The 17885-nt window shown below is 41.1% G+C and overlaps 1 protein-coding gene across 1 annotated transcript in view; it reads left to right on the forward strand.

Annotated features, from left to right (window-relative positions):
• The first annotated feature begins 12753 nt into the window (after positions 1 to 12753).
• The window catches only part of MAP3K20 (mitogen-activated protein kinase kinase kinase 20), a 172137-nt gene continuing 167005 nt past the window's right edge, over positions 12754 to 17885 (forward strand). The window contains exon 1 of the mRNA XM_087435401.1: positions 12754 to 13040. The gene's annotated coding sequence lies outside the window, so the exon portion shown is untranslated. The remainder of the gene's footprint in view (positions 13041 to 17885) is intronic.

Raw genomic sequence — 17885 nt, forward strand, 5'->3', positions numbered from 1 at the left:
CAATAGAATGTGTGTATATATTGAAGGAGATTATTATGAAGAGTTGGCTCACACAATCATGAAGGCTAGAGAGTCCAAAATCTGCAGTGTGGACCAGCAGGTTGAAGACACAGGAGAGCTGATGTAGTGCAGATGAAGCCCAAATGAGTCTGCTGGAGAATTCCCTCCTGCTTGAGGAGGCCAGTCTTTTTGTTCTATTCAGGTCTTCAACCAATTGGATGAGGCCCACCCAATTATTGAGGGCAATCTGCTTACTCAAAGTTCAACAATTTAAATGTTAATCTCATCCAAAAATGCTCTCTAAATTAACACAGAAAATTAGCCATCACACTGTATAACAAACCACCTCCAAATTAGTGCATTTAACAACAACAATGACTCTATGGGTCAACTGGGTGGTTCTGCCAATCAGGGCCAGGCTTGGTGGATCAGGGATGGGATCAGTCATGCATCTGCAGTCAGTTGGTATAGGATGGCCTTAGATAGAATGGTTCATCTCTGCTTCACATAATCTCTCATCCTCCAGCAGGCTACCCTGTGCTTATTCACTTATTGGCTGGGGGAGATTCCCAAGGAGCAAGCAGGTAAACAAGAGTTCCTGAGGCCCAGGCTCAGAACAGGCACACCATCACTTCTTCAGCACTCTGCTAGCCAAAGTGTGTCAAGAGGCCCGCCAAGATTCAAAGGATGGAAAAATAATTCTGTCTCTTGATCTGCAGAGCTGCAAACTCACATGGCCAAGGTTATGGATACAGAGAAAATAAAATTGCAGCCATTTTTGCAAACTGTGTACCAGAGTGAAGGTGGCCCATAATATGAGTGGCTGGAAGGTTTGCTGCTCTGGTTTGGGGAATTTTTCAGGGCCTGGTGCTGCCATGTGTTTAAAGTGCTTCTTCAGGATGAATCTAATAGCCCTTGGGGGAGGAACATGGACTAGCAGAGAGACAACAGTCTTTAAAATTGGATAGATCTGGATTTGACTCAATCAGGGCCACCTCCAGTCTATACAGCACCTTCATGTGTATTAAGAAAAAAATCAACTCTTCTCTCCAGTTGAGACTGCCCCATTGGAGAGCTCCTCCTCAACCAGGCGTCCTGTGTGTACCTCAGCCTACACCATCGTGTACAGTCACCCTGAGTTGTAAACTTTGGCCAATGTATTTACCTCTGAGCTTCAATTTCCACATCTGCCAATGGGAATTATAATACCTCTCTCACAAAATCTATGGTGAGGATTAAATGAGTTAAGGTATACAGAGTGCCTAGTATAGCATAAGAGTGGTTGGCACTCAAGAAATATTACTGCCTTTCCTGCCTCTCTGCTATAATGAGAGGCCACGGTAAAGAGTACTTTAGCACATTCAAGGAGTCCTGAGAGTCTTCAGCCAAACCAATTATGAAAGGATGGAAAAGGAAAGAAACATATGGGGGCTTTAAGTCATTGAAATTGACTGGTCTGGAGTTCAAGAGGCCTGTATGATGCTTATCCTTTGTACCCCTAACTTGGGTTACACCAATTTTGCAAAGTTTTTGCTGCAATAATTGAAACAGGATACCATATCTTGTATAGACCCAAATTAAAAGCTATTTGCAGTGGAATAGAAAACATTTTTAATTACTGAATGAAAGAGAAGAGAGGAGAAAATAACATAAAAGACTCATGCTTCTTACCAATATATTCATATATGAAAGAGTAGATCAGAAACTGAATCAAAGTGTCACTCAAGTCATATATACATAGATCACACTAGAAGTTAGATTTAACCTAACCTGGGTGTTCATTTACATGTTCAGTCCACATAGCCTAGAAACAATTATGCACTGTTATGAATTCCTCCTAAGAAAGTAGCTCATTATTGATAGTTCTAATCTTCTCTCACCTGATACTCACAGGCTATTATAAAATCCATTTATATTTCTAGCTTCAGAAATTAAATTGAAGGTATGAGCCAATGTGGACATTAAATTAGGGATTATTGCTTGTGGCACTCTATGTGAGCCAGGTGATGCTGGGCCATTTTAATTAAGAATTCATTTTCAATAACACCACAAGCAAATGAATAACACTAAGTCAACATTGAAACAGTTGCAGGTAGGAGGGATTATGGGAATAACTGAGATATCCAGTTGTATTACAGTATTAATGTGCAGAGTTCACTTATTCATTAGAAAAAAACATCTTTGGAGCAACTGAATATAGTCTGTAACAGGGCATGGAAATATTTTGAGCACCAGGAGAAGGTGATTGCTAGGGGGAAAAAAGAGGAAATTCTGTACTTCTATTTTAAAATTAGAAGAAAAGCAAGGTTACTAAGGAATATAGAGTTTTAAATACAAAGTTTTCTGAATGCTGACATTGGAAGAGAATTTTCTGGCTATATTGATTCAATAATCAATGCTTTTTGCCTATCAGTTCACCTGCCATTTATTGAACACCTACAATATGTCAGATATTTACACACAGTATTTTATTCTAAATACCTAAGAGATCAATAGTCTAGCTATTTACTGATGAGGAAACACTGAGAGAAATTAAATATCTTGCCCAAGGTCACATGCTTAGATTATGGCAGAGTAGGGGATTCAAACCAAGCATATCTGTTTCCAAAGCATGTGTTGCTAAGTACAAGGCTATACTGTCTGCCTCTCTTTTTGTCCCCAGGAGGAAAAAAATTAAAAATAACAGAAAAGAGTTCAGGAATCAAAGCATGAGATTAATTTTGCCAAAATATTGTAAGTGAGGGTTAGGCAAGAGATTTGGGTGTATTTTTCTCTAAAGTTTTATCTTTGGAATAGAAGTGTGTGTATATGTCCCTTCATAAATATCCCATATATCAGATATATGCTATGGGAAGCCTTTATGTGTTCACCATGAAGAATCCTCTCATTCAGGAAGGGGCTTCTGTTGTGTTTGAAATGCTTTATCTCTTAAGCTTAGTCGCTGATTAGCCCACATGTGTTTTCAAATTGTTCCCTATTTCATTAAAAATTGACTCCACTGAAATCAAAGCATTATTGAACTGTGTAGACTTACTGAAGATTTTGTAGAAAAGATGGAGAAGGGGGTTTCATTACAGAACCCCACAATATTTCATTTTTAAAAATCCTCATTGGACAAATCTTGTCTTCCAAATCTTTCTTGTTTGCTGCCAATCATATGGTCTCCTCTTTCTATTCTCAGTTCTCCCCACCCCCTTTAGTTTGCGGATCATCCTTGGGGACTCTAACTCATGTTTTCTTTTTTATGCAGATCCATTTAATTTTCTCATAGCTTCTATCTCCAAAGTTGAAAATCTCCACTCTGACTGTGAATGAAGACATGGTTTGCACTGAGCAAACAGAAGACCCTCCTGTTACCAGCGTCATTCTTTTCATAAGGTAGTATAAATGAAAAAAAATTATGTCAGAAAACGGAAAATAGTCCTATTTAAAACTAAACTAGCTACAGCTCCTTCTGCCTCCTAAGGATGTGTGTCATAATTCATATCGGGTAAGGAAAATCGCTCATCTCTTACTTTTTATCTCAGAGACTAATGGTGAAAGAAAGAAGGAAAAATGGAAACTTCGAAGCCTTCTCCAATTCCGTGGTGCCTAAGCACACTTTCAGCATGGGGATGCCTTCATGTAAATAGGAGCCTAAGCAAGTCATTATTTTTCCATGTGGAGATAAATTCCCAGAATACATATTGACATCACTGTGCCTTCTCTTAAGATCCTCTGAGTCATAACAAGCTTAGGGGGTAGTTTTTTCCCCACTATTTTTGACAAATCCCCAGAGGCTGCAGTGATATTTTTGATGCCCTTCATAATATCAGAGGGCTTCTATCAATTCCTAATTTTTTCCTGATCTTTACCTTCTTGATAACTGGCCTCTCAAGCTGTAGCAAAACTTGCATTTAAATATCCAGTGGGAGACTCTTCCTGGGTACTTTTTTTGTCACCTCCAGCACTATCTCTCACATTTTTTCATTAGCCATCATGGGTTATAACTTCACAAAATGAGAAAAAAAAAAAGTCTAAGTCTCAATAGTATAATTCTACTGTACTGGTTGAGTCATCCATGAAAATATGTATATAAGCTGACTGCATCCTAAAGCAAGCCTGCCAGTCAACTTCTCCCTCCATGCACTCAGGGTTCCCATTGAGTCTTTCAATTCAGGAATGTCCTAGAGGAGAAAAATCTACTTCACAACAGCAGACAAAAGTCCATGCCAGCTACCTAAAATAGTCAACATATTCTTCATTCTTAAATACAAACAATAACTAATGATCATCAGAGATGTCTGAGAAAACTAGTACCATAAAAGAGAAAAATAAATAGAAATAAAGAGAAAAATTGACTCCAGATGAAATAGAAGTAATTCAGGTAAGCGAATAATAATAATGACAACAATAATAATAACAGCAAATATTTAGCACGTGAAACATGACCAGTAATAGCAATAATAATAGGTAGCGTTACTGAACACTAACTCCGTGCCAGGTCCTATTTTAAACACTACACATAATAGACTTATTTAATCCGAACAAAAACCGTATTTTTACAGATGAAGAAATTGAGGCTCAGGGAGCCTGAGTAAAATATCCAAGGTCACACAGCTCATAAGCAACAGACGTCAGTCCAGGTCTATCTAACTGCAAAGCCCATGTTCTTTGTCCCTATGCCATACTGCATTGACAGCCTTAATCTTTGAGTTTTAGACACTTCAAAGTCCCCATTAACATTTATGCCAAGGGATCCATCAAGTTATCCAGTTCTCACGTAAAAAGATCACTCAAGGTCCATCCTGACTTGCCTAAGAGTCTGGGAAAAGGTGAGAGCTTGAATTTGGTCCCCATCTACATACACATTGGGAAATAAAACTACTAAAATCAGGCCTAGAACTTCAAGAATACCCATGAGCTTCACTTCATAACAAGATGTCAACACTAAAACTTGTTGCTTCCAGATCCTTCAGGAGCCCCACCTAGAGATATGTCTAGTGCAACTTCCTCCAGAGGCTGGGGATGTTGGTCATAGCTATCAAACTATGTAATCTAACACACTGAAACTTAATAGAGAGGTTTATGCAATTAATTTGCATGGCAAAAGATAAACTGGTTGTCTGGACAGACCAAGGTTGCTAAGTGATGCTGAATTTTGATTACTCAACTGAAATAATTCAGTAGGATTTTACAAATCTGACTTACAATTATTTTGAAATATCTACCACAAAAATTTGGTAAGGTTTGCTTTACATTAACGAAGAGAAAAACTAAGACGATTATTCAGTTATATCAACTTCTAAATTTTCTCCTCATATCTGGCAATATGAAGAATTTTGATAAAGATATTTAAATAATTGAGCAAAAATGTGTTCATATGCATATGTGTGTGGGGAGAGGGGTTTACAGTTGCATGAATGGATTAGATAATTATTTCTGCTCTCTACTTCGCTCTGATAAACATTTCTTCCATTGAAGTACTTCTGTATTAGGCAGCTTGGGCTGCCGTAAGAAAATAACATAGATTGATTGGCTTACACAGCAGAAATGTATTTTCTCACATTCAGAAGTTTGGAAGTCTGAGATCAGGGTGCCAGTATGGTCAGGTTCTGATGCAGGCTCTCTTCCTGACTTGCAGACTGCCACCTTCTTGCTGTTTCCTCACATGGCCTTTCCTTGGTACATGTGAGTGGAGAGAGAAACAGGGAGAGAGCTAGATCTCCCTTTTCCTCTTCTTATAAGGCCACAAATACTATAGGAGTAGGACTCCACCCTTATGACCTCATTTAATCTTAATTATCTCTTAAAAGCCCTTTCTCCAAATACAGTTACATTGGCGGTTATGGCTTCAATGAATTTTATGGGGAGCACAATTCAGCCCACAGCAAATTCCTACCACGTTCCTACATGTATATCACTCTGATATTACATTCTTTCCATTTAAATACTTACTATCATGTACCTACAAGTGTTTGATCAGGGGGAAAAAACCCAAACTATATTATTATTGGATATTAAGACAATTTCTAAAGAAAAAGTTGAAAGTGAGGATAATTATATGGAGATTTATCATTATACATGATTGGTAATGAAAAGAATGGTAATGAAAAGAATGATAATGAAAAGGAGGATGAATTAATGAGAGAATGTTACTAGTAAAGTGTCCTTCTCTAGAATCAACTCTCATAGAATCTCCAAAAATTTACATAAGACTAATTGCCTTGGATGGAAAATTAAATTAATAAATAACCCAATTAATGTTTTCAGCCAAAGTTCAACTCTTTAAGACTTCGAAAGTAGGAAAAAAGAATGAAAAAGAATTTCCCATAGGAAAACAAATTTTACTTGATTTTTTCATGTCTTGTCTTTTTTAACTCAGAGGTCTACAGTGGAATTATTTATGAACCTAGAATACAAAATTGTATGTTGTTTAGCTAGAAAAATTCTAAAATGCAGATGTTTTTCTCTTCAAATCTGAGATTCAGTACTCAATTGCATTGAAAGCCAATTATGAAAGGGTAGCATGTCTTTTGCTATAAAAATGGACATTTACTGAAAGATCAACATGGAAAATATTCTGGAAATACAGCTTTTATTTCTCAATGAAAACAATATCTTGATTTGCCTTGACTACGTTTCAATAAAAACAATGCCTTTTATTTGCTTTAATATCACTTATAAAACACTTTTGCAATAAATTATCTTATATGAACTTGACAACAATATTCTGAGATAGACAGGCAAGTTATGAGGGGATGATTTACAGATGGGGGAACTGAGATTTAAAGTTTAAATAAATTTCTCAAAGTGGAAAAGAAAATATTACCATGGGATTATACTCAGTTAATACTATAGGGAGAAAAAGAGACAGAGAGATTGAGAGTGAGGGGAAAAAAATATTTTCTGGAAATACTATGTGGAAACATGAAGACTAACCTCACGTATAATGATTTAAAATTGCAATATGTGAACATAAGCACTGAAATAAGTGACATGTAGGAAGTCTTATCTCATTGAAAATGAAAACTCGCACTATAGAAGGCCTAATAAATAGGATGATATATGACATAAAGTGAAGCAAAGGCTTAATGAATCTTATCCTCTGATTTGAAGGTGGCATGTCTAAGACCATTATAAAAAACAAAGTGACCCAAGATTCTCTAGGAGTCAGGGAGTCAGTGAGCAGATTTATAGAAAAAAAATACACACACACACATACAAATAATATATATTACATATATATTAATAATATATATAAATGTAATATATATACTACATTTACTTGTTTAAGAAAAGATCTAGAATCTATTTCTTTTTAGAACATTGATACCATGCATAGGAAAATCAAATATTATGATTATAAAATAATTTTTAGTGTAGAATATTTCTTATATCAGTGGAAGACTATCCATTGAGAAAAAAGACTTAATTTTCTTTTATAAATAGCTGTGGATTAGAGTACAACCATAGTTCTAACTCTGCTTTTGCTGTGCATTTAAAGCCAAGATGATGACTGTATTGAAAAAGAGGGAAGAGAAAATCAATCGATTATTGCTTCAATGGAGCTCACAACTGCTGATTAGAGAACACAAATGGATTATATGATAGTAAAATAACTATAAACTGGGTATGGATTTAAGCCTATGTTAAGACCATTCTTAACTGCATTGTATCTTTAGAAAACATGCATTGAAATTACAACAGCAAATTAAATCTATTCGACCGCAAAATTTAATACATAAGAAATAGCATTTATTAATGATCTGGAAGAGGGAGTAAATACCATGTTAATGAAATTTGCAGATGATACTAAATTGGAAGGTGTTACAAACAACAATGAGGACAGGGGCTTAATACAAATGGACCTTAAAAAGTTAAGGAAAAGCCAATGATGGTGTAAAAAAAAAAAAAAAAAAAAAGCAAGTAGAACTTATAAAAATATTCACTGGAAAAATTTCAACTTGAGAAAGAATAATACAAAAGAAGTGTGGACGGAAAGTGACTTTGAAATTTGATCAGGATTTTCTGATTATAATAAGCTGGTTAATCCACTCTTGAGAGGTCCTGGGCCAGCTACTGGGAAGTAGTCATTTCTTTACTCCTCTATCCTCTCTCTAGGCAGACCAGAAGCTCTAAATCACTTAATCGTAGACTTTTTGGAGGCAAGCAAAATGAAGAAAACAGAGTCCAGGCATATCAGTAAAAAACAAAACAAAAACACAAATGCATGTTGAAGAGAAAGGAATGACTAGTGAAGACACATGATTGGTATCATCTAATGGTGTTTGTAATGAAAAGGAGCCATGAAAAATCTACAGATACCTGAAAATTTTGTATAAAAGATGGTTGATGTCATTTGATTGTTTATAAGCAATTATTAAATGGAACTGAAAATTACCTTATGAAATATAATTCTTGCTTTTCCAGATATCAACAAATAGAAGAGTTCTCCTTCCTAATTGCATATGCCTAAATCCAAGAAATTGGTAATATTCTGAAAGTCATACGGGATGATATCATTGGCCTTCTTAGAATGTCTGGAAGTTTGGGTCTGAGAATTTGGTTTATCCAGGAAAACAGCAAGATATGTCTCCTGGAAGCTCTGGAGACTCTAAGAAACTAAGTAACGTATCTATAATGTTTTACCAGCTCACCTGAGTCTAAGATACAGTTATCTGGGAATGAAAACTCATCTGTATTTATTGGATCTGTTGAAGTAGAAATCTCAATTTCAGAAACTTGACTATTTTCTTAACATTTTATGTTTCCCTTAGATTTCAGTAATGTTCTCTTCGAATAGAATCTGCCACTGCCACACCTGTGATGGAGGAAGAGTAGAGTATTCTTGGTGGCCAGATGAGAATAAGAACTGTTGTAGGAAAATCCCAAGAAGGAGTTGGAGGTGCTGGGAGGAGGGCAGCATGAGGTCCATCAAGATGGGAGGTAATATTGGGGAGGAAAATTTGGATTGGATAATGGAAGGTTTTGAATGTGTCCTAAGGATCTTGGACTTTATTTAGTAGGCAGTGAGGTCTCAATAAAGGTTTTTGAGTTTTGATATGATGCTTTCATACGTAATATGTTAGATATTCTTTCCAAATACATGTCATTCCATAATAAAGATACGCATGCCACCTGAAGGTCGTCATTCAAGTGGTAGAAATGTTGAACAGGGCAGATTAGAGGAGAGAGCCCAGCAACATACCATTAGAAACCCTTCTCTAAGGGAACAATGCACCCAAAGTGTACAGCAGCATTTTGGGGGTACACCTTCCAGGCTGTTTTCAATCTAACAGCAATTTACTGTATTGTATTGTCATCAGTTAAAATCTCTTTCTGATTTATAAAGTCATCATGAGAAACTTTGTCATGTTTCACTGACAGAAGTCCTCACTGTCCTCCATGATCCCAGAAGAGAAAACTGTTTCTCTGGTAGGTCTTGATTTCAATGAATCCATGCTGGTTCCCAGTGCTCACATTCAAAGCAATTACCAGCTCTTCATATAGTAATGCCATTTAATAATAACTCTAGGATCTTGCCAGAAAATCATATCAATTATTGTATCTTTTGGGAAGGAGCATATGAGTTTCTTGCAATAAAGTAGGGCCAATGGCAAACAGGAGAGATGGCAAGGCTCAATGCTGAAAGGGTATGAAAAACTCCGTTATGATTCACTCAAATTTTAGATGTAGGATTTTAAAGAAGACTAGCACAGCAAACAATAGCAAAGAGTGTGCAGTGCATAGGACTCAAGACTCAGGTAAGTAGGCTGTTATCACACACATGACCATCAGGCAGTATGGTCCCAACTAAGTGACAGCTGCTCAGGGATAGGGCTGGTACCGCATCCCAGATTTTCTGATGTCTGGCGTTGTGCAGGAAGTAAAGCACTAAACTTTGTGTAAAGCTGGTTAATTCTTAGCTATGATCCAGACACAGACTACTCACAATATCAGAGACGGAGAACTGAGATGGCTAGAGAAAATGCTCCTGGGTGCCAGCTTGCATCACAGCTTTTATCACCATATGAGAAGGGAAGGATACTCAGAATGCTCTCTTCCTTTTAAGTTGCCTTTCCTTCTGTCCTTAATAGAATTTATGACTGCATTTCTCTGATCCACTAATAGCTGGTGACAGTTCCAGAATTTCAATTTAAGAGAGCTTAGGGACAAACAGTCTGATTGAATGGGGGGCTAGACCTTTTCTTTAACCTGTATTTGCTATAACTTTAAGTTTTAACTTACATTGCATGTTTATTTTGGAGGGTGTTCTTGGATGAGAGGGTGCTAAGGACTCCAAAGCCACCCCACTGCTAAGAGTACATCTATTTTTAGCATGGAGACATTTGAAGTAAAGGAATAGGAAAGTTTGATAAGAGAGGTTTGACTAGGTCTCTTTTTGCTATTGCGATTTACATTTGTAAACCTATACTCTGCCTGGTGAGAATTAACCAATGCGCCTTCAAAAAGATTTGAAAGTTTGAAAAAGCAGTCAGCCATGGGAATAAGCACTAGAGTATATTTATTAGATCTGGGGTCTAAAGAGATCAGTACAGTTATAAGGAAACAGGCAGTTTAACCAAGGAAAAATCAGACTTGAAGCAATCAGTTTATCACACAGTTATTATGCATTTATTTCAGCTATGGACAGATACAATAGAATATAAGATACGACCTCAAGGAGCTTGCAACCTAATTGGGATGACAAGAAAATGCCTGCCAGCTTATCATTTCAGTGTATTTGTGAGACTCCTCTTTAGTATTCGCTGTTCCTGCTGGTTATTCTCTTATCTAATTACGTGGGGAAAACAGAATGAAGGGAAAAAGAGTTGGGAAGGAAGGGAAATGTGGCTAAAAACATTGAGGCTCTTAAAGCATGTGCTCCAAATTTAAAGCATTGCATTCATAGTTTCAAAGCTGGAACTTGTAGCTAACATCCAATTGAGCCTCTTATTTTGCAGAGGAGGGAACGGAAGCCTGTCTAGCAGAGCACCCTAGCCGATAAGTGCCAAGACTAAGGCTAGAAGCCAGGTCCTCTGACTCCCAGTCCAGTGTCCTTTCCATCACAATCTAGTGCCTTTGAAGGTGACGCGAAATGACTGGAGTTGCCTTATGCCTGGGTCTATGCTAAAGAGCCTTAGTTATCCTTTTAATGGCTAAATGGTTTTTTGTGTGTGTGTGTGTGTGTGAGGAAGATTAGCCCTGAGCGAACATCCGATGCCAATTGTCCTCTTTTTGCTGAGGAAGATTGCCCTGAGCTAACATCCGTGCCCATCTTCCTCTACTTTATATGCCAGGCGGCCACAGCATGGCTTGACAAGCAGTGCGTCTGTGTGCGCCCAGGATCCGAACCTGCAAACCCTGGCCTCCGAAAGCCACGTGTGCACACTTAACCGCTATGCCCCCGGGGCCGGCCCCCATGGTTAAATGGTTTTTAGAATTATTCGATTACCTCTATCAGGAATTTCTTTTTAGCATGACAGTTTTCATCAATCCTAATTTCTCAGTTCCCAAAATAGAATCCACCAATGCTAAAATTCCTAGTCCTTATCAAAGGGAAAATTCAGTAATTAATCTAAATAACAGACTCAGTTGTTTTTTTTAACCTATCTTCACCCATCCCTCCACTTTCATATCTTTAACTACATGAATGATTTACAGATTTTATATTTCCCTCCCGACCTCTTTTCTGAATCTCAGTTTCACATTTCAACTGCTGCATCTCTACCTGTTTCTCCTCCCATGACCTCCAACTCAACAGGAAGCCAGCTTCTTCTCAACAGACCCCTATTTCTGTCAATGACACCATCGTTCTTCCAGTCACCCAGGTCTGAAATCTTGGCATCATCTCTGACTTGTTCTCTTCCACATTTAGTGGGTCACCAATTTCTGTGGCCTCTTCCTGAAACACGTCTCTGAATTCCATTTCTTCTTTTCTAATTCCATTTTGTACACTCTAACACAAGTCCTCACAATCCCATAACCGGGTAGTGAACAACATCTGCCACTCATGCTGCTTCCCAGTTTTGCCCTCACAACCCATCCTGCAACCGCTGTGGACTGCTCTCTCTCTAAATAACCATTAGGACAAAAACACAGACACCTATTTCACCCCTTTGATGCTAACTTTCCACAGTTCCCCAGTGTCCCTAGATGATAAAATTCACACTCAAAGCCCTGGATAATACTGCCCATACTCTTGTAACCTCATCTCATTTTTCCTCCACAGACCCATCCTCCCCAATCAACAATTACTTTTCTTGCCAGTGCCCATTCCCACCTTTTGCTCACACCTGGAATGGATTCTAGTCCCCTCGTCTGAATTCGGCTTTGTTCACGTTACCAACCAGGGCAGCAGACCATGACCCTGCCTCAAAATTCCAGAGGTATCTACTGATGGTTCCATTGAGGCAGCCTTCAGCCCTGTCTCCCCAGAAATATCTTTACACTCTGTCACCTTCCCAACTAGATAAACTCCCATAGGGCATGCAGCAGCCTCCCATCTCTTTGTATCCTCAGTGCCTAATTCACAGTAAATGTCGATAAGGATGAGTTGACGGAATAGGTGTTGTTAAAAAGATGTGAAGGTACAAAGGGCAGAGGCGGACCGCCCCCTCCCCGTGCCCTCCGCGAGAGGGCAGGTGCCGTTTGAGGACAGGCGCGCCCCGCTGAGCGCCCCGGCCGGCGGCCGGCAGCCTGGGTGGGTTCCAGGGCGCTGGGGCGCACGGTGCCCCTCGGGGGCGCAGGCCGGGAGGCCCGGGCGCCTTGCCCTCGCCCGCTGGCCGGCAGGTCTGCGCTGCGGCGTGGCCCGCGGGCGTGCTGGGCGCGGGCAGGGAGGCCCAGCCGTTCCGCGCTCGGAGGTAGGTGGTGCTGTTGCCGTGACTGTCTTCCTCATTGGCGCGGGGCGGAGAGGCGGAATGTTCAACTCCTGACTCGGCGGAAGCGTGGGAGCCGCGCGGGCCGCCGTCCTCTCGACCCCCGGCCGCCGTCCCTGCCCTCGCCGCGCGCGGGGCCTCGGCGCCCCGGCTGCTGCTCGCGCCCGGCCCGAGAGCCAGGTAAGGGGCCAGGCCCGAGGCCGCGGAGGGAGGGGAGGGAGGGAGGCCCGCCGCGCTCGCGAGTCGTCCGGCGTCTCGGGACCGAGGCCCTGCCGGTGTCGGGGCCCGGGAGCCCGGCCGGCCTGCGGGAGGGAGCCCCACCGGGCACCCCCCTCGACCCGGGGCCCGTCCGGCGGCGGCGGCCGGAGCGAGCGTTCCGGGCTCCCGCGGAGTTCCGCGCCGGACCTCAGCCGCGGCCCGGCCCGGAGCGGCTCGGGGGAGTTGGGGCCAGTCCCACGCAGAGTTGGCGCCCGGAAGAGCGGGACGCAGCCCGGCGCGTCTCCGGCTTCTGGGCCCCGGGCGCGCGGCCCGGGTGTGGGCGCCTCCCGGGCCGCGCGGCGCCTCTTGCCCTCCCCGAACGCGGGGCCCCCGCCGGCCGAGCGCGCGACCCCGGGCGGGCAGCGCCGGCGCGCCGGCCTCGCAGTGGGCCCCGCGCACCTCTCGGGAGGCGCAACGCGAGTCTTCCAAATCAGGGCAGAGTGCCGGCCGCTTCCCAGCAGAGGTCTGTGCTTGCGAGTGGAAACCACTAACTTCTGCTTTCCACCGGGTCGGGAGCCGGGTCTCCCGTCCAGAGCGGCCGCTGCCTGCCCTGCCTGGGGCAGCGCGGAGCCCGCGCCCTCGAGCGTCCCCCTGTTCCTTCCCCGGGAGCCCAGGGGGTCCCCTTTGCCGACCGTGTGGCGTCCCCCGGTGCGCGGGCTCGGAGCCCTGCACCAGGCCCGGAGGTGAACGCTGAGGCCGCCGCCACACCTCGCTTGCTCCTGACGGCTTGCGGAAAAACTTTACTGCAGAACTGGCGAGACGATATCGAATTGCCTAGAAAGATGGGGCAATCCTTGTTAGATTGTTGAAAATGTGTGTTTCTGATGCGCCTCGAGATCTTGCATAAGCACTGTTTATGGGGAACTTAATTACTATTTTTGTTAGTTTCTTTAGTAGTGAAAGCAGTACTGTGTAGTGGCCCGTTCCAACGATATTACAGTAAGCAGCTCTCTCGTTAATAATGGTGTATTGGAATCGACTTACAGAATTAATTCGAGGATATTTGAGCTAAGATAGTTGTTCAAGTATAGTCATATTTTAACCCTAAAGCCATTTTAGGAGAGCCTTCTTGCTTTCCTGACCACCTCAGGGGAAGTGAACAGCCAGGATTCAGTGGATCCAAACCTACAAGCACGTTATCAAGACGAAAACAAGTGATTCAAGACAGTTGATGTCTTCTTTGTAGTAGGCCCATCTCCACAGTGAAATTTGATGTCGTTTTTTGATTTTCAAAAAAAAAATATGTGACGGCTGCATTTTAATTATGGTTTTAGTCATTTGAAGAGCCATTGTTTTAAATTCTTGCTACAATAGTGAGAGATTTGAGAGATTGTAAATGAGTATGAATTTAGTTTGTTTGGAAAGAGAGAATTAAGATAAAGAAAAATGGTCTTTTAGAGCAATGTGTACTGTTTATTTTAAGCTTTCACAGTTTAATTCCTACCATAACTTTTTTGGGATTTTGGGAGTTTTTTTAAGTGGAAAATATTATTGTTTAAATAAAACGTTTTAGTGGTAATAATTCCAGAGTAAATGACCAAAATGCAATGGCAAGGACATTTTTTCTTGTCTAGGAAAGCAAATAGATGATTGATTACTTTTTGTTATTCTTTAGGGAACACGTAAGGACACATTAAAAAGAGAGAGAGGGAAATATCCAAATATTAAGCACGAGGACTTGGATCTAAAAATGGATGGTCAAAGATCTTGGGAACTAAGGGACCTTCTTGCCAAATAAGGAGACTTGGCAAGTTGCGCTGTATATTTTAAGTTAGCACAAGAGTGAGTGTTATTGGCAATATATTGGCTGTGTGCCTATCTGGAATGAGCAGCAAAACTGACTTTGATAGGGTTACAAAATTATAAACAGGAGTTATGAGGGGAGTGGAGTGAATAATGTAGTCATCAAAGAAAACACTAGAGAAATTACAATGATATTTTGTGAAAAGAGGTCAACATAGAGTGAAGCTATTAGTGTGGAGTGAAAGAGAAAAATGGACAGTTGATTTTAGAAATTGATAGATTCAGAGAAAAGAGAGGAGAGAATCAATGATTTTTTTTTTGAAAACCAGAAAAACAGTGTTTGTGGTGATATAGTACTTCTTGGAATAAGATAGCCTTATATCTGTATCCAGAGATGTTGGAAATAAAAATCAATTTGGATCATTTGTTTTCCATTTTATTCTACCCAGGACAGATTGACAGGGAGGGTGTCTTGTCTATCTAAATGTAATAGGAACAGCTAAGGCACCTTTTGGTCTTACTGCCAGGAAGATTTAGGTTACTTCTTTTGTGGCTGTTAACCTTGCCCCACTACACACAAATAAGCAGAGATCCAGCTGTGACCAGAAAACTGTACCTGTTAAGGAAAGAGAGCTATAAATTCGAAAGCTTAGATTGGTTTGACTGATACATGGGTGCTTTTGTGTCCGACCCTCCTACAGATAGCTGAAGCATCGATTATGCCCTAATAGCAGTTAAATAATCCCAACACACAAGAAGATTCTGTGAGAACAAAGCAGCCACGCATTTGACACCTTAACCCCATGTCACAACTGAGGAAATTAAAGCCTCGAATTGAACTTTAGGTGGATGGTAAACAATCTAGTGATTACTGTAATAAGAAAAGGATCTGTTTAAAGAAAAAAAGGCAAATTAGAAGGAGGAGGCAGAATGATATAGTGGGAAAAGACATACGATGTGGTGGAAAAAATGATATGACTTTGAAGTCAGACCTGTGTTTGAATCCTAGTTGAGTCACTTGTAAGTTAGGAATTTGGCTTGGGCAACTTTCACACCCTTGATCCTGTGTCCTCACATGTAAATTGGGGACAGTAATACCTGCTTCATAAGCATAAGCGTATGAGACAGCACTTGGAAATGCTGGAGCCAGTGCCTGACACTTCGGCCGCCACAACTGAATGGTAGAGAAGGGTGTTTTTTTCACATTCTCAAGTTATACACAAAGCAAGCTGCTCATCTCACCTATCCTAGCTAATACTTGCCCTGGAGCCTGCCCTATTTCCCAATCATCCTTAAGTGCCTAGGTAGGGCTAGGAGGTTTTCATAGCTACTCTCCTGCTTTGAGTATAAGGATTTCTAAAGCAGCTTTGTGTACCTCTGTGTTTATATACAGCTTTGTAATATTCTTGGGGGAGAATCCAAAAATGAATGCATTGAAATATCTATATGAAGAACTTGAAGAATTTGGAAGTTGTGTGAATAGGGGAAGGTTGTAACCTAGAAGACCAAAACCGAAATTACCTGGAACCATTCTTATAGCTGATTCTTTTTTTTTTTTTTTTTTGTGAGGAGGACCAGCCCTGAGCTAACATCCAATGCCAATCCTCCTTTTTTTTGCTGAGGAAGACTGGCCCTGGGCTAACATCCATGCCCATCTTCCTCTACTTTATATGGGACGCCGCCACAGCATGGCCTAACAAGCGGTGCGTCGGTGTGCACCCGGGATCCGAACCAGTGAACCCCGGGCCGCCGCAGCGGAACGTGCGCACTTAACCACCTGCGCCACCGGGCTGGCCCCTTATAGCTGATTCTGAGCCCAGCTTATTTTCAGGGACCAACATCCTTCTTTCTGGACTCATCTCTGGACTTCCCTATAGGAAAACCAAGAAGAGAAGGCAAGAATTGCTGTCTAAAGGTCATGGAGTAAATCTTTGCTTATTAAACTTTTCTACCAAAGTACTCTATTGTGGAGAAGAATATATTCCTTCAGGGATCTGTGAATATAGCCAGAAATACCCCCAATGTAAGCAAGCACTTTCTTTACAGTCTTGTATTTACTCTTAAAAATTCATGTGATTTTTGGATTCTCTTCTGTGCTGTTTGACTTTATTGAACAAACCAATATAAACACACACTAAGCATGTTTATCCCCCCAAATCTTAAAGATGCTGTAGGATCTGTGTTTATTCATACACCCCCTGCACAATGCTGGGTACTCCACCTATGGGAATACCCACGTTTGAGGAGCATGGGCCTGGTTCTGATAAATGGTGTTTGCACCATTAAGCTTCACAGCCCAGCCCACTGTTATGGGGTAATGTGATTCCATTTTGCTGAGAAAAGAACAGGGGTAGATCATCATCCAAAGAGTTTTTGTTTTCTGTGGTTATGCTGTGGCTTTCAAGGTGAACAGAGCTCTTTGCTTTGGAAGTAAAGGATAAGGAAGAGAGAAGAGGATAGTTGTAGGATAGAAATCTGGAATATGACTCTCACCTTCTCAGCCAGTTTGGGAGGAGAAATTGAGGAGGAGGGCCCAGTCATCTCCATTATTCCCATCACTGACTTTGTGCTCTTCCACAGTGTCAAGGAGCTCTTAGTATCAGATTCAAGATTGTATCCCTGAGAATAGGAGAGGGACCATCGTTCTTTATAGTAGATTAATTAGACATAGCATAATCAGAGAGTTAGAGTGGGTCTTAAAAAAACCATTCATTCTGATCTCCTAACTATTGCAGGAGTCTCCTACTCCACGTCTGCCTCCCAGTAATGGGGAACTCACTGTTAAACAGGGTGGCATGTTTTCTTTTCAGGCAACTCTCATAAGCAGGAATTCTTTCTATAACTTTTGTCCACAGATAGCTTTTCCTCTAGACCAGTGACGCATAATAGAAGGTCTTCCTTTGGTCTTCTCTAGTTTTTTTTTTTTCTTTTTGCAGGGAAGAATTTGCCCTGAGCTAACGTCTGTTGCCAATCTTCCTCTTTTTTATTTTTTCTCTCCAAAGCTCCCCAGTGCCTGGTTGTATA

Source organism: Ceratotherium simum, chromosome 9 (genome assembly GCF_057802395.1).
Source record: "Ceratotherium simum simum isolate JZ-2026a chromosome 9, ASM5780239v1, whole genome shotgun sequence".
NCBI lineage: Eukaryota > Metazoa > Chordata > Mammalia > Perissodactyla > Rhinocerotidae > Ceratotherium > Ceratotherium simum.